Source organism: Arachis hypogaea, chromosome 12, assembly GCF_003086295.3.
Source record: "Arachis hypogaea cultivar Tifrunner chromosome 12, arahy.Tifrunner.gnm2.J5K5, whole genome shotgun sequence".
NCBI classification, from domain to species: domain Eukaryota; kingdom Viridiplantae; phylum Streptophyta; class Magnoliopsida; order Fabales; family Fabaceae; genus Arachis; species Arachis hypogaea.
The window spans coordinates 28,209,834-28,228,752 of NC_092047.1; positions in this window are offsets into that span (position 1 = coordinate 28,209,834).

The following is an 18,919-nucleotide window of genomic DNA, read 5'->3' on the forward strand; positions in this document are numbered from 1 at the left end:
TGCTGATTTCCATCAATATTTATAATGCAACACCGAATTATTTTCCATAAAGCACATAGAAAATTAGAACAAAATTCATCTAATTTAATAATAAAGGAGCGCATCACATTAGCATAAAGCTCTCCAACTATCTTTATCTTTTGATCTAAATCAGCAACCTCTATAGCCTAAGGCAGGATACATAAAAAAATAAAAAACCAAAATGAAAATAGAATAATATACATAATACTAATAAAACAGAGACACAAATACAAGTATTAGCTAATGGCACTAAAATTGGGTAATACCTTTTCGATGACACCACAACCATACATTTGAAAGCTGAGACTCAGAACATAACCAAAAACCTTATTGGACAATTCGCTTCTCTGGGACGCAAATCCATGCCCAGAAAAATGCAAGATATCAATTGTCACTGACGAACAAACTTTTGTTAGTAAAGAATTTTGCAAATGAAGCATCGTTGCTAGTATAGTTTCTAAACCAACAAAGAATCTTTTCGTACAAAAAAATTGTTTGTCACTAAAGCAAACCCAATAAAATTAATAACCGAAGTATTCAAACCTCGGGTCGTCTCTAAAGGAATTGCAGGGAGGTGTATTTATTATTGGTTATGGAAGATTATCTTTTTTGGGTTTTGAATAAGGAACAAGAATTCTAAATTGCAAGAAAGTAAATTAGTAATTAATAAAGCTCTTAGCAAGGTATAAGAACTGGGCGTCCTATCCTAGTTATCCTTATCAATTGTGATGAGAATTGTTCATTGCTCCCACTTAGTTAACCCTTACTAAATAAAGGAAAGTCAAGTAGACTAATCAATTTGATTCCTCAAGTCCTAGTCAACTCCTAAGGAAAGACTAGCTTTAGAGGGATCCAAATCAACCAGCAAATTCCAATTATCAATCAACAAAGGAGTTTGATAACTCAAGTGTCTCCAATTAATCAATTCAAGCTAAGAATGTAAAAAGCTAATTTAAAATCATAAATATAAAATACCTAAAATTGCATTAAATAAAGAAATAAAATCTAACAAGAGAATTTATAAACCAAATTGTCAACATAAAGTAATCAACAAGGAAAAGAAATAAACTAGAATGCTAGAACAAATAAAAGTAGAAGAGAAACTAAATTAAAGGAACATTGAATCTGGAATTGAGAAGAAATAAACCTAAAACTGAGAGAAATCCTAAAACCTAGAGAGAGGGGAGAGCCTCTCTCTCTAGAAACTACATCTAAACCTAAATTGTGAATAATGAAAGTATGATTCAATGTGTGTCGAGTCTCTGCTTGTCCTCTGGCTTTAGTCTGCGTTGGGCCGAAAACTGGGTCCAAACTCAGCCCAAAATCGCCCCTAGCATTTTCTGCAATTTCTGCAGGTAGCGCATGTCACGCGTACATGTCAGTCACGCATATGCATCGATTGACAAAAATTCTGGTCATGCGTACGCGTCAAGTACGCGCACGCGTCGATCCTCGCTGGTTGTCTCCTTTATTTCTTGTGTTCCTTCCATTTTTGCAAGCTTCCTTTCTATCCTTTAAGCCATTCCTGTCCCATAAAGCCTGAAAACACTTAACGCACAGATCACGACATCAAATGGTAATGAGAGAGGATTAATAATTAACAATTTTAAGGCAAAAGAAGCATGTTTTCAATCATAGCACAGAATTAGGAAGGAAAATTTAAAACATGCGAATTATATGAATAAGTGTGAGTTTAGTGGATAAAATCCACTCAATTAAGTACAAAATGTACCACGAAATAGTGGTGCATCAAATCTTCCCACACTTAAACATTAGCATGTCCTCATGCTAAGCTCAAGGAGATATAAAGAATGAATGGGGGAAAGTAAGACTCATGAGATGCAACCTATGAATGTAACTATATGCTAAGATGATTTTGTCTACTTGGTTAAAAGTAAATAAGTTCTTCAAGACAAAAATAGACCAGATTCCACTAATTTAAATCACACAATAAAAGACAAGTAAACTTGTAAGAAGACAGCTTATGAAAGCAGGGAACATAGAATTAATAGTGTATATGCACTCTAATCGCTCAAGTGTCTAGGGTTAATCACTCTACTCTTCTCTAGTCATGCTTTCTAAACTTTGTTCTTCATCTAACCAATCAACAAATATTTAATGTACCAATGCAAACATCATGAGGTCTTTTCAAGGTTGTAATGGGGCTAAGGTAAGAGTGAGGATATATGTATGGCCAAGTGAGCTAAAATATGAATCTTTGATTAACCTAAGCTTTCACCTAACATACACACACACTCTATGTAATTCCAAAATCATGCCTAGCTACCCAAAATTCCCACGTTGCATCACATACTCATGCATAAACTTTTCTTTAATTTTATCACATATGTATTGATCTTTCATTAAACTTAGCATTGGGGTAATTTTGTCCCCTTATTTATTTATTTGTTTATCTGAATATTTTTTGTTTTTTTATTAAAATTATAAAAGTAAACATAACATATCAATGCACATGGATTTTTAATTTTTCTGGTCTCACATGAGTAGGTACCCAAATTCCCAATATTTTGTCAATGAAACATTGTACACTTTTATCAACCCAAGTTCCCACGGTTTCCCACACTTAATTGATACACAATCTCTATCTTAAGCTAACCAAAGATTCAATTGGGGTGATTAATTATTTTCCGCTTAGGGCTAGTGATGTGGTAAAATATAGAACAAACGGGGATTAAAATGCTCAAGGTGGCAAACAAAGGTGATTGAAAGGGTAGGCTATTTGGGATAAGTGAGCTAAAATCAAACGATGGCCTCAATCATATGCAAGCATGTAAATATACTAAATAATGGACATATAGAATGGAATAAAATATAGATTACAATCATAGAGAAGAAAATACACAAGAATAAAATATTATGGTTAAATAATGTAACCATGTAATTAAGCTCAAATCTCACAGGTTGTGTGTTCTTAGCTATAATCCATGTTCCAATTTACAGTCTTCAAACAAGTTTAACAAAAATTTCAATTTAAATTAGTGAAATATCATAAAATAGGGTCTTGAAAAGAAACTCATTACTTTAACCAAGCAGCACATGCACAAAATCAAACAAACATGCAATCAAACATGCAAATGCAACAACTAATTTAACAAGGAAAATTAAATATTGGTGTTGAAATAGGAAATAACTAACCCATGGAAGTCGGTATCGACCTCCCCACACTTAAAGATTGCACTGTCCTTGGTGCATGCTAAGATGTGTGAGTGGACGGGCTGCTCCAACTAACGCTTTTTCTGCTTCGTCAACTTTGATGATCCTTTTCACCCGCTTTGTTGGTGGCTTGACGCTTGTAGATGGAGGTGCCTTAGCCGGAAGTCTCTTGGTTCCTCTCCTTGCTGGGGTCTTGTCAATGGCCTTCTCATTTCCTTTCTTGGTACCCATGTCTAAAGAAGAAAGAAAAGGAAGAATATTAAATATAGATAACTAAAGAACCGGAAGGGAGAAATTCCAAGTGATAATGAATGCCAAGAAAAAGATAATAGCTTAAATACATAGTAGCTACAACATGTAGGTAAGACATCAATTAAGATCAAGTAGGCAATTCATAATAATAAGATGCAAGAGGGTGAAAGCATGCAAGTAATAGGCATGAGAAGCATAACTCAAGCATCAAGTGATAAATGTGCCAAATAAAAGAGTATTTGTAATGATGACAATTGTGAATGATAATCCCAAATACATGTGGGGTGCAAGTGTTTTGAAAAAGAGGCATTTAAGTAAAAGAGTAAAACAAAATAGAGTTCAAGATGCCATAGGTGCTTTTTTACAAACACTTGGTGAGCAAGTTAAAATAGGAATGAAAATAATATAATCCAAATATATATGAGATCCAAATTAAAATATCAATTGTCAAATCACTCCTCATAATATCCACAAGCTTTAGTATAGTAAGGTAACACCTAAATAAAATTCCAATACCAACATAAGAATGCAAGCAAAAGAAAAGAAAAGAAAAAGAAACCATGGATAGTGAAACTAAAAGAAAAATAAAGAAGAAAGAAACTTAAATTAATGTAATAATGAAAGAGTAAAAGGGGAAAAAGAAAAGAAACCTGATGAAGAAGATGAAGAAGGAGAGAAGAAAGTAATAGATATGAAGGAAGAATAAGGAAGAAGAAATAAAGAAGAAAGAAGAACTAATTATGATTGAAAAGAATTAGGATTGGAAGGGTGGATGATTTGAAATTAGGCGCTAAGGTGTTTTAGTTGTGCGTCACATGCGACGCGTACGCGTAAGGCACACGTACGCGTGGGTCACGTGATTTCCAAGCGACGTGTAAGCGTCAGGGACGCGTACGCGTGACATGGGTTGTGCAATTTGCGCGAAGGCATCAACGCGCGCGCACAACTCTCTGTTTGTTGTACGTATGGGGCCTAAATTTCGTACGACACGTGCGCGTCAGGTACGCGCATGCGTGGATGGCCAATTTAGGGAAAACGACATGCACACGTCAGAGACGCGTACGCGTGATAAGGCTTGTGGTCCCAGCACAGTTCCAGCTCCACACCATCATAACTCTCTGGCCATACACTTATTTACGCCGATTTTTAGGGTTACGCGTACGCATGAGGGACGCATACGCGTGGAATGGTGAAAACGCAAGCTACGTGTACGCGTGATGGACGCGTACGCATGGACTTGCTTGTGCACCTGGCACGCCACCAGCACCACTCCTGCCCAACTCTCTATTCAATTTTTATTTTTCACGCAGACACATATGATGCGTATGCGTCAGCAACGCTTGCGCGTCGTGTGCTCTCTTTTTTTTATGCAGAATGTAAAATGTGGAATGCAGATGATGATGCAGAAATTATGAATGAACACTGATAAAAACAAAATAAAATAAAGCTAAGAGTGAAAAGGAACGATCATACCATGGTGGGTTGTCTCCCACCTAACACTTTTAGTTATTGTCCTTAAGTTGGACATTTGGTGAGCTCCTTGTCATGGTGGCTTATGCTTGAACTCATCTAGGAATCTCCACCAATGTTTGCAATTCCAATAGGCTTCAACATCTCCAAATAAATTCACCAAGCCTTGATGAAGTTCTCCACAAGCTTTGAGCTCCCAAAGTTGATCATCTTGTATGCCCGGATCCTAAATCTTGTTTCTACACCCATCTTGAAGTGGATCACCATGATTCCATCTGGGTGGTTTAGCCTTGGAATTCTCATTTAAGCAGCCAAACATCCTCCTAGACCCATTCACTTGATAATTATACCAACCCTTTCAGTTAGGCCTTGAGCTTCCAACCATAACAAACCTAGGATAGTGTTGCCAACTGCTAACCATCTCCCTTTTACTCTTAAAACCGCAGATAGCTCTAAGTTGTCCATCCGTTTCAAGTAGACCATATTCAAGTGGGAATATACAATTCAAGGATAAGAATTTTACCCACTTGAATGTTGTGTTGGATGGTAATGGCTTGGGAAGGGGGAGTATTTCCAGTGGCGGCCTTGCCAATGTATGCTTCACTCTCTTGGGCTCCTCTTTGATAACTTCCACCTCTTTGCAAGTTTCTTCAATTTCAACCTCTTCCTCTTGGTAGCTTTTTTTCAATTCAATCTCTTCTTCATTACTTACCAAGGGCATGGGAGGTTGTGCTTCCTCTTCTTTAATCTCTATCTCTTGATTAACCTCTGCAAAGTCTTCAACCATGATATGCCTCGGAGGTTGTACACCCTCCTCAACATCAACATCAAACATCTTGGAAGGAGGCTCTATGACTGGACTTTCCCATGGAGGTTTCGCATCTCCCAAGTCTTCAACCACTTCTTCTTTTGTGATAATTTTGGCTTTCTCCACTTGCTCTAATACAAAATCAAACTCCTCCTTGATGTCTTCCTTCACTAATTCTTCAACCACTCCTTTGCCTTCAAGGGTCTCTATTACCTCTACCTTTTGGGCCTCCTCTAGCTTTTTTTGCAGTATGAATTCGTGAAGCCGATCCATTACGTCCCTAAGACGATCCTTTTTCTCTTGTTCCATGTCACTAGCATAATTGGAATTGTGTTGCTCTTGGATTGCTGGATGTGGGTGCTCTTCCATGGAGGGCGGTGGTGCATTAAAGCTTGAGAGTTGAATATTGGGGGTAAATGGTTGGTTCCTGCGGGATATAAGATATTGGAGTTTAGAGGTGAGACCAATGAGATTAGAGATAAGTGTGTTGTTATCCAACGGAGGTTGGGGTGGATAGGAGGGTTCATTTATTGGGAGAAAGGGCTCATGATAGGAAGGTGGTTCATCTTGATAAGGATATGGAGATGGTGTATATTGAGGTGGTGGTTCTTAGAAGTATGGCTCGTAAGGCTCTTGGTATGGTGGGTAAGGATTAGGGTCATATGGGGGTGTTTGGTGGTAAGGGGCCTGTGAGATGGTGGTTCAAAATTATGTTGAGGAGGGGGTTCATAGGTATATTGTGGTGGGTGTTGATTGTCACGGAGAGGTCCACCATAACCATTGTCTTGGTATGCATCATAGAATGGTTGTTGATAGTCCATTGGAGGTGGTTGTTGCCAAGAGGGTTGATCAGATCCTTGTGACTTCTCCCATCTTTGATTGTCCCATCCTTGATGCAAGCCTTCATTGTAATCTCCACTTCCTACAACATGATTATAACCAAACTCATAGCCAAAGGGGTGAGAATTTATGGTAACAGAAGAAAATAAAAACAAAAAATAATAAAAATTAAGCAACAAAGTCCTAAAACTAACAAAAACTAACAAATAAGCAAAAAGCAAATATTTACAATAATCAATAATAAGGCACACGTTTACAATTCCCCGGCAACGGCGCCATTTTGACGAACGGACTTTTGCTAGTAAAGAATTTCGCAAATGAAGCCTCGTTGCTAGTATAGTTTCTAAACCAACAAAGAATCCTTTCGTTCAAAAAAATTGTTTGTCACTAAAGCAAACCCAATAAAATTAATAACCGAAGTATTCAAACCTCGGGTCATTTCTCAAGGAATTGCAGGGAGGTGTATTTATTATTGGTTATGGAAGATTATCTTTTTGGGGTTTTGAGTAAGGAACAAGAATTCTAAATTGCAAGAAAGTAAATTAGTAATTAATAAAGCTCTTAGCAAGGTATGAGAACTGGGCGTCCTATCCTAGTTATCCTTATCAATTGTGATGAGAATTGTTCATTGCTCCCACTTAGTTAACCCTTACTAAATAAAGGAAAGTCAAGTGGACTAATCAATTTGATTCCTCAAGTCCTAGTCAACTCCTAAGGAAAGACTAGCTTTAGAGGGATCCAAATCAACCAGCAAATTCCAATTATCAATCAACAAAGGAGTTTGATAACTCAAGTGTCTCCAATTAATCAATTCAAGCTAAGAATGCAAAAAGCTAATTTAAAATCATAAATATGAAATACCTCAAATTACGATAAATAAAGAAATAAAATCTAACAAGAGAATTCATAAACCAAATTGTCAACATAAAGTAATCAACAAGGAAAAGAAATAAACTAGAATGCTAGAACAAATAAAAGTAGAAGAGAAACTAAATTAAATGAACATTGAACCTGGAATTGAGAAGAAATAAACCTAAAACTGAGAGAAATCCTAAAAACTAGAGAGAGGGGAGAGTTTCTCTCTCTAGAAACTACATCTAAACCTAAATTGTGAATAATGAAAGTATGATTCAATGTGTGTCGAGTCTCTGCTTGTCCTCTGGCTTTAGTCTGCGTTTCTGGGCCGAAAATTGGGTCCAAACTCAGCCCAAAATCGCCCCCAGCGTTTTCTGCGATTTCTGTAGGTAGCGCATGTCACGCGTACGCGTCCATCACGCGTACGCGTCGATTGACAAAAATCCTGGTCACGCGTACGCGTCAGTCACGTGTACACGTCGCTTGTCTTCTGCGCTAGTCACGCATACGCATCAGGTACGCGCACGCGTCGATCTTCGCTGGTTGTCTCCTTTATTTCTTGTGTTCCTTCCATTTTTGCAAGTTTCCTTTCTATCCTTTAAGCAATTCCTGCCCCAAAAAGCTTGAAAACACTTAACGCACGGATCACGGCATCGAATGATAATGAGAGATGATTAATAATTAACAATTTTAAGGCCAAAGAAGTATGTTTTCAATCATAGCACATAATTAGGAAGGAAAATGTAAAACATACAAATTATATGAATAAGTGTGAATTTAGTAGATTTTATCCACTAAATTAAATACAAAATGTACCACGAAATAGTGGTGCATCAGTCACTCACAAAATCTGAAAAAGAATCAATTGGAGTGTCCAAAGGGAATATATAGAGTAGAGTAATAGTTACCTTTTGAACAACATGGTTACTAAAGACATTAGAAGTCAAATTAAGAGTGACGGCGAGAGACCACTAGCTGCAACGGGGAGAGAAGCAACTACAACAAAAGCAACGACGGCGAGAGATGGTGGAGAGCACAGAAGCAGCGACGAACAGAGACATCGGGGATCAGAGATTCAGCCAGTGCGAGACACTGCGGGGAGTGGAGAACCACTGAATGCGAGTAGTGAGCGAAGAAACAATGACGGCACACGGCATCGATGCAGTGAAGATACGCTTAGACGAACAACAATCGCGAAGTCAGCGCAAAGGAAGATGCTGACCAATATGCCCAAATCAAAGAAGACGAAAAGGAGACGAAGGAGGAGATCCTGATTGGTGATTGATGAGGCAAAGAGAGAGGGATATTAGAATGAATGCCCAACCAAAATTCTAATTTTCCCGCCGATGTTATATAATATTAAAATTATAATTATAATATTAGTTAATATTTGTATTTAAACATTTTATATTTAATATGGTACCATGATAGATTAAGTAATTAACAACAACAAACATGTAGATTTTTCACATGTTTTTTTATTTTAGTCTTGGAAATTTCTTCCTAATAATCAATTACCAGGACTAAAATAATTAATGTATTATTCAATTTATTATTCTTAAAAAATATTAATTTTTATTATCTAAGTATAAATTTATATTTACATTAACAGTTGGTTCAAAAAAAAGAATATCAATTAATTATTTAGATTCTAAAAACCCAAATTAGTACATCTAAACACAATCATAGGATTTACAATACTTATAAGCATATTTTTGTCAATTTAAAAATATGTTGTGTCTTTTTGTAAAAATAGAATATTTATAAAGTAACTCTTATGTCAATTTTACATAAATTTTTATAAAGATATACAAATTTCTATAATTTGATATAACTTTTATCAATTACTTTTTATTTATCATGTATCTTAAAAGGAGTTAAATTTTAAAAATGATATCATTAATTAATTTTTTATTATAATTTCTTTATATTTTATTTGTAAACATTTTATATCATTAAGTCACAAAAATAATAATTCTAATAATAAAATATTTATTAAATATCATCTAAGTAAACAATAAATATATATACTTCAGTTATATATAATTGATATGGTATATGAAAAATGTCCTAAAATTTTTACATCCGCGCTATGCGCGGGTTATACACTAGGTTGAACTAATAATTGATATATGGTGCAAAATTCAATTCCATTCTATGGATGTAACGTATAAAGAAAGAGTTTAGTTTTGCAGTGAATTTTTAAGGTTTTTTCAAATTGAAAATTTAGAAAATTCGACTATAATCGTTTGCGATGATCATAATCATATCTACCTCTTTCAATTTTTTTTGTTGGGGGCAATTGTCATAAACGGCTACATGAAAATGTGTTGTTCCCTCCTTACCCTTGTACTCTAGCTTAGTATATTTTTCACAAATCATTGAAATGGAGCCTTGTATTTATTACACCTAATGTGATTTATTATGTATATATATATATATACATACTTGTAAACAAATACCAATACAAATATACAATTCTTTGACTTGCATCCCAATAGTATGTCTTCTAAGGAAGGGTAGTAATTGTGGCTGTAATATGATGAAATGGATTTTAGCTGGTGACGATGTTCATTGAATCATGAGACAGACTACCTCCATTACTGATCAGACACCTTTCCTAGGCAGTTATCAAACAAGAAAGAAAAAATTCAACAGAAATACCTTTCTTTCATCGGTTTATTCATCTCCGATTCATTTATATTTCTTCAGAAAGCTTGCATGATTTGGGAATAGTGGCATCCTATGGTAGTCCTTTAACCCCTTTCTCCCTTTTCTTTGTTATCCATCAGTTAGGTTCATCCAATTAGCTGTAACTTCCAGTATAAACTTAATTGACATGGTTTACTTTGTAGGATAATCAAATCCCCAAGTGTGAAATCAAGAAACCCAGTTGGCTTGATGCTTTCCTAAAAGAATCCTTTTTTGCCGTGTGTACCACGCATTCGAAGGAAATGAGTTGAATATATACTGTATAAACTGCCTTTAGTCAGCTTGCAAACATTATCTGTCATCATCAGGTCCTCACGTGACCACAAGATACTTAGGGTCTGGAAACTTTCGTATCACGATTCTGTCTGTGTTGTTGATATGAAGAAGTAATTTGACTGCTCTGAAATCTGGGTACGAAATGATATTCTATCTTTTACTTTCACCTGGAGAAGTGGTATATGCATTATAGTTTTGTTGAATAACCTGAGTAACTCTGTCTTTAGCTCAAGTGACTATCTATTATTAGTTATGAACAAAATCTTTCAATGGATAATGTTGGAATATTGTGCTGATTATATGCATGAAGTTCTAAACTTATACTCTCTGATGTTAATCATTCCCAACCTCATTGTTTGTCACTACCCTTTTCTCTTTCCCCATGGCATATCAATTAATCGAAAACGAGATAGTTGTGATGTTTTGAGGTATATATTTATCTGCAAATGGAAAAACTCATAGACCATCTTGCATTTCTTACTGTTGATTAGATAATGTAGAATGCATTAATCTTCTCAACCAGATACCTTACCTTACCTACGTATGCAATTACAAAAATGTTCTTATTCTGAAAACACTCGGGTTTAGAATCATGCAACATCAACCCTAGAAAGTTGGGTGGTCAGATTACAACGTACTCTACTGCTCCATTTCTTGCAAGGAAATGAGTGATGACAGATATTTGAGAATCACAATCATTTTATTTTCTCCCCTCTACATGCTTCCTATGAATCTATGATATTAACTTAGTAGTAACTTGCTGTTTTCTAACTTTTGAATCTGAATTTTCAGGTAAAGGATTTGGTTCTTGCTGTCATTCCCAACGAGAACCAAAATGCTCCTCAGAAAGATAGGAGAATCCTTCTCAGGAAGGACAGGAGATTCCTCCTCGGGAAAGACAGGAGAAAAATGCTAATCCGGCGAGTCTGTGAAAGAGAAGTAGAAAGGGAACACCCCATAGAGCTCCTTTTTTCTAAGAGACTCCAGTGGGTCACATCCTTGTAGGAGAAGCAGTTTGATTCAGTTTATGTTATCAAGATAGTAAATTTATTAGTTGTCTTGCACTTAGGTTCTGAATTTTTTCCTTTTAATTCTTGTAATTTTTGGACTTAACCTTCCTTAAGATTATCTTCTGAAAAATGCTGAACACGGAATGCGGCGACAAAGAAGAAAAGGAGGCAGAAGTTTGTGTTATCAACACTTTTTTGATGATTTGATGGCTGAAATAAGATACATGTGCTCTTATTATGGTTAACTATGCTTTGTCATTTCAGAGAAAAATATTTTTATGATGGAAGACAAGAGTCACTCCACTACATAGCATGCTTTATTATCATTTTGTGTTGCCACAAATTCTAAATCATGGTCTATGCATATACCCTTATACTAAATCTTGCTCATGGAATTGGGAGAAAACATGAAGAAATCAAAGAAGAAGCACACACTGGCGTGTGTGTACACACAACCTACCATGCGTACGCATAAGAACCACACAGCCATGTGTACGTACGCATAACACCCTGTGCGTACGCACAAGAAGAAAATCAGCAAATGTGCGTACGCACGCATCTGTGCGCACGCACAGGTCCCAGCGCGTGACTCATTTATTGCAAATTGCTGGGGCGAGTTTTGGGCCTTCAGAGCCCAATTTTGGACCTTCTGAAGCTGATTGAGTGCTATATCAAAGAGGGCCTCCTTCCATGTGAAGGGGGGAGGGGAGCAATTAGGGTTAGTTTAGCATCATGTAGTTCATTTTCTAGAGAGAGAAGCTCTCTCTTCTCTCTAGAACCTAGGGTTTTTAGTTTATTTTCTTTATAATTTCTATTTTTAATTCTTGTTTTCATCTAGTTTCTTCTACCTTTCCTTGTTCTATTGTCTTAATTTCCTTTGTTTATCTTGTTAATTTCTCATTTAGTTGCTTTCATATTTATGAACACTCTTGTTATTTTAATTTACATTTAATGCAATTTATGTTTTATGTCTCTTTATTGTTTAATTGAGTTGTTATCTTACTTTACTTGCTTTTGGTAATTGTAGCTTTTATCATTCCTTGTTATTTTACCATGCTTTATTTTCATGCCTCCCAAGTGTTTGATAAAATGCTTGGCTTAGTTTTCCCCCACTCTTGGCTTGGAATTGATGACCTTGGTGACCCTTGAGTCATTGATGTCCATTCTTGTTTGATACATTAAAGTAGTTAGTTGATTTGTTCTCCCTTGACTCTAAGTGACCCAATAGTGTTGACTTAGGACTTAGGGATTTAAATCAACTATGCCTATTTGACTTATCCTCGATGTTAGGATTGACTAAGTAGGATTAACTCTTCATAATCACCATGTGTTTGTGGTCAATGTCTAGGATAGGTAACCTTAGTTCTCAATTACTTGTCAAGAGGTTTCTTACATTTGAAGTTTCCTTTCCTTGTATTTAATTGCTTTGACTTTTATTGCTTTGATGTTTAATTTCTTGCATGTTTAGTTTTTTACACTCTTGGTTGAAAAATTGGGTGTTTGGGTAGAATTGAGTTGTGGATGTCCATTCCACATTGTGTGAGGATTGTTAATTAGTTTGGTTTGGTTTCCCCTAACTCTAACTGACCCACTAGTGTTGACTAGGACTTGGGGATTGGGATCAATTATATCCTTTTGACTAATTCTCGATGTAGGATTGACTAATTGGGATTAATTCACACACAATTACTATGTTTATGGTCCATAACTAGGATATGAACTCTTAATTACCCTATTCTCACCAAGAGTCCTTTTTAGTATTTAATTTCCATTTTCATTGCTTTTAATTGCTTCCTTTTAAATTCTTGCATGCTTGTTCTACTTTTTTGCTATTTAAATTACTTGCTTCTCTCTGGCATTCACAATCCCCATTCCCCCCATAGCCAATAATAGATTATTTCATTGTAACTCCTAGGAAGAACGACCCGAGATTTCATTACTCTCGGTTAATCTTAATTTGAATTTAAACATTTGATTATGAGAATTCATTGTTGGTTTGGACTATGCTACCAACGAATTGATTCTTGTTTTGATTGATTCTAGATCGACAATAAATTCTCTCACTATCAAATTTGGCGCCGTTGCTGGGGAGTTGCAATGGTGTATGTTTTTGGCTATTGTAAATATGATAATATATAAATAGCTTATTTTTGGTTGATTGTACATATGTTGCTTACTTGTTTTCGGCTTTTGTAAATATGTTGATATGTGAATAGCTTGCTTTTTGTTTGCTATTGTAAATATGTTTCTCTTGTTTGCTTTTTCTTCCTCTTGTTGGGAGCTTATGGCTTGTGGGACACACCATCAAAGCTTGGTGCAATCAATGGAGAGTTTGGAGACCCAAGCATTGTTAGAGCTTCTCAATAAAGTCCAACTTAAGGACTCTAAATAGAAGTGCTAGGTGGAAGACACCCCACCATGGTAACACCTTTCTAACCATCTCTTTGTACATAATTTCAATTTATTGCATTTTGTCTCTTGTAGATAGCTTAGGTTTAGTTTAATTTCAAGCTTAATTCGATTAGATTTTAGGTTAGATCATGTGTTTTTGATGAATAATATGATGTGGGGTTGAAAAACTATTTTGGATGTCATGTTTGGTGCCTTGGAGCATTAAATATTTTTGAGAAAAATAGAGCATGTGCGTGCGCACACACTTGTGCGTACGCACACAACCCCAATTTTTGCGTTCTGTGCACGTGCACCCAGCTGTGCGTGTGCACACCAGCTTACACCTCTTCTGCTGGGAGCGTTCGCATGCCTTGTATGTTCGCACCCTCTCCTTTTTGCGACTTGTGCGTGCGCACAGACCTGTGTGCGTACGCACAGTCGGCGAGATAGTAATAAACCCCAATTTTGTGGTTTATATTGTGTAGAATTTGGGGGGTTTTGTCAATATTTTCCGCACTTATTCACAAGAATTGCGAGGTTTTGTGTTCTCTTCCTAAAATTGCTTCATGATGAAAAACATGCTTATTTTGCCTTAGAATTGCTATATTTTGATCCTCTTTTATTACCATTTGATGCCGTGACGTGTTTGTTGAGTGATTTCAGAATTTATAGGGCAAGAATGGCCTAGAAGAGAGAAAGAAAGCATGCACAAGAGGAAGGAACATGAATATTTGGATTTTGGGAATTTTAGCATGGACGCGCACGCGCACCTTGCGCGCACGCATGGATGTGGACAGCTGGAAATGGCGCGTGAAGATCGGCGCATCCGCGCGGATTAGAGAAATCCACACCGGCGCGCACGCGTACATGGCGCGCACGCGTGGGTCACAAAATCAATCGGCGCGCACGCACGCATGGCGCGTATGCGCGACAAGCTGCACGTGACCTCATTAAAGGAAATCGTGCCTGGCGATTTCTGAGGCTCAAGAGGCCCAAATTCAAGCTGGTTCTGCATGGAAAAGACCCAAGGATGCTAGGGGAAAAGGGGTGATCATTCATTCACACATAGACATAATTTTTAGCTAGTTTTTGGTTTTTGTTCTTCTAGGGAGAGAAACCCTTGTTCCTCTCTAGATCTAGTTTAATTTGATCTTTTCTTGTTAAATTCTAAATTGGATCTTGTTAATTACTAGTTTTAATTGCTTAATTTGAATTCCTTAGCATAATTTTGTTAGATCTTATGTTAGTTTTATGTTCTCTTGTCAATTGTCATTTTATACCCATTTCATGAATCTTGTGAATCTTGAATTGTTAATGTTGCATTGATGATTTTCATGGTTAATTGTGTTGTTTGAGTGATTGTATGTTGATAATTGTTAGTGGGTACTTGTTAATTTCAATTTAATTGCAATTTAATTATGTCTTTTAGTAATGCTTACCATGTGTTTGATGAAATGTTTCCTTTGATTATGGAGTAGTTCTCTTTACTCTTGGCCTAGGCTAAGGGAATTGGGTAAACTTGAGTCATTGGGTCTAATGGATTTGATGATTTAGGAAACCTTAGTGGTCAATTTGATAACCATTGACACTAACCTACTACTAAGTCAATTAGTAGCTAGGTTGGACCTTATGGGTTGATGTTGACTAAACCATTTAATATACTTCAAGTATAGAAGTAAACTTAATGAGTTTGGTTCCTCATAATTGTCAAGATATAGTTATTAGACAAGGACAGTGACCCCAGTTCCCATGTCTAGCCAAGAGTTGCTTGTCTAGAGTTATAGTTACTTGCTTAGTTTAGAGTAGAATTATACTGGATGTTATCTTATTAGTTTGGAATTGCTCACATCTTGCTTTAGTTGTTTGAATTAGTTTCTTGCACTTCAAGATTACTTGCTTATTAGGATTCCTAGTTTAATTTCTTGCTCATGATTTGCAACCCCTGATTTCTAACCAATGTTGATGTACATGTTTGCCCATTCCTTGTGAGACGACCCGAGGTTTGAATACTTCGGTTACTTTTATTGGGGTTGAACTTGTGACAACCAATTCCTTCTAAATTTGATCTGCGAATTATTTTTCGGTTGAGGACTATACTTGCAACGCGAAAAATCTTGTGAAATTTCTTACCGACTGTAACCCGGAGCCATCAAATTTTTGGCGCCTTTGCCGGGGAGTGGTTGCAACATATGCCTTGATATTGGTTATGTGAAAATGTGAATATTGTAGATAGTTTTCTTGGTTATGTGATTGCGCGACCCAATTTTAAACCTGGTACGCCCTGTCCCTTCCCTCTTTCTAACCTCTTTTCTTATTTCCTTTCTTCTTCTTCTTCCTCCATCACCTATTCTCTTCTCCTTCTTTTTCAATACTTTACCACCATCTCCGGCTACTCACCGGTGACCACCACCACCTCCGGTGGCACTACATCTTCTTTCTCTTTCTCATTTTCACAAAAAGAAAACTCCACCTTGTTCTTTTACACTTCTCAAGGTTCTACTTCTTCTATATCTCATCTCTTACTCTCTTTGCATAGTATTCTTTCTCTAGTTACATGTTTCTTTGTTTTCTCTTATTTTCTCTTTTAGTTGCATGATTATACTACTTACTTTTTGTTTGTTTACTTTTTTCCTTTTTCTTGCTTCTCCATGGATGTTGAATTTGAGTTTTCATTTGCTTTAATAGATCTTCTTGATTGTTTTTCATTATCTTTGTCAGTGGATGATGTTGTGTGATGATTGATATTTCATTTTAGGCTTCCAATTGGTTGAGTATCTCATAATTGCTCATTGCTTGATAACTGCACACCAAGTGTTCGAGAAAATGCACAAATGTCATTTTGGTTTATTTTAATCATGTACCTTCAATTTGGTGCTTCCTCCTCACTCACTTGCTTTCTTATACATGCATTGAGTCCACTTCGCTTGCTTAGCGTGTATGCTTGCTAATTAGATACTCATTGAACATGACTTGCTCTTTGTTATGGATGCTTGAGATTACTCTTCTCATGCCATCTTGCATGCTTTACTCCCTCTTGCATCCCATGCCAAGTGTTGTGATTACTTTGTTGCACTATTTCTTTTGGGCACTACTTCTCACTTGCATGTTTTTGTTGAGATGATTCTTTGGGTTTAATGCTTTCCCTCTTTTCTTTCCTTTTTCAGGATGGCCACCAAAAAAGGCAAGAAGAAAGCTTCAAGGAGACCAGCCACAAAGATGGCACCCCAAAAGTCAAACTCCAAGGCGCACTCTTCATTAGGAGCCAGACCCCTGTCTAAGAAGGCGAAGACACCCGCTCCTATTGATGAGAAAGAGAAGAGCAAACCGGCAAAGGATTCTTCAAGATTCCCCAAATGCTTCTATGAACTTGTGTTCCCCGCCATGGTTGAGAGGAACTATCATGCCGAGCATCTACTCGCCCCACCGGACAAGGTTGCTCATTGTATCTTGCCCCGCATTGAGCGGTGTGGATGGGAATTTCTTATGAGAAAACCACAGGAGGTCAACCTCTCGTGGGTGGTAGAGTTCTACACTAACTACCATCTCCCCTCTCTTCATTCGGTATACGTGCGCCGGAAGCAAGTCCCAATTTCAGAAGAGGCTATTCAGCAAGTGCTTAATGTTTTACCAGTACCAAGTGCATTGACGCACGTTTCCTCACTGTAGAAGCTAGAGCTTGGGCCCAGATCCTATCCCACTATGTGCTACCTAGCACCCACAAGTCGTCCTTCACGGCGGATCTCGCCTTGCTTGTTTGGTGTGTTCTCACGGAGAGACCGGTGAACATTCCGCTTCTTGTCAAGCAAGCAATGGGTTAAGTCCACGCCCGTGGTAATTTACCATTTCCAGCATTGGTATCTGATTTAGTTGCTGCTGCGGGTGTTCCTTCGGAAGCCATGGACACAAAGGCTACAATTTCGGCTAAGGGCGATGTTGTCCCAAGCGGAAAATACTTACAGCTTCCCATGAACAACCCTAGCCTTGTGATGATTGAGATTTGTCGTGTCGGTCTAGAATTTCTCTTATAGAAACAAGAACTTCATTGTAAGCATAGCTCCAAACCAACAAACAATTCTCACATAAAAAATATTGGTTGTCACAAGTACAAACCCCAATGAAAATTAACCGAAGTATTTAGACTCCGGGTGGTCTCACAAGGAATTGCAATGAAATGAATGATTATTGGCTATGAAGGTGCAAGGGGTTTTGATTTATAGAAGGGGCAATAAAATAAATGACAAGAAAAGTAAAGAGAGCAATTAAAGAAAGCAATTAATAAAGAGAGACATTCATGGCAAGGGTTGAGAATATAGGCTTTCTATCCTAGTCATTAATCATAACAATAATTAACAAGAATTTATCTTATTACGTCATCTCCAACGATGGAAGAAGATATAGGTTATCTTCCATGAGAGAAAGTCTAACAAGACTAGTTAATCTCAAATCAAAATTTCTAATCAACTCACTAATTGAATTAGAAAGAGATTAGAGTCATTGAAAATGATATTAAGTAACAACTGTAGATCACCAATCTAAATTGGGTATTCATGACTCAAGATTGCCCAATTACTCTTTCCAAGCCAAGAATGCTCAAAATCTACTCTAAAGCCCAACCAAGCATTTTATCAAACACTTGGAAGGAATAAAAGGAAAGCATAGTAAAAATATGGTGCACGAAATTGTGATCATCAACAATGGCGCCAAAGGCTTGGTGCTCTCAAATGTGAATCACACTTTGTCACAACTTCACACAACTAACCAGCAAGTGCACTGGGTCATCCAAGTAATAAACCTTACATGAGTAAGGGTCGATCCCACGGAGATTGTCGGCTTGAAGCAAGCTATGGTCATCTTGCAAATCTCAGTCAGGCGGATTCAAATGGTTATAATGGTTTTCGAAAATATGGAGATAAATAAAGCATAAAATAAAGATAGAGGTACTTATGTAATTCATTGGTGAGAGTTTCAGATAAGCGTGTAGAGATGCTTGTGTTCCTCCTGAACCTCTGCTTTCCTGCTGTCTTCATCCAATCATTCCTACTCCTTTCCATGCCAAGCTGTATGTTGGGCATCACCGTTGTCAACGGCTACATCCCGTCCTATCTATGAA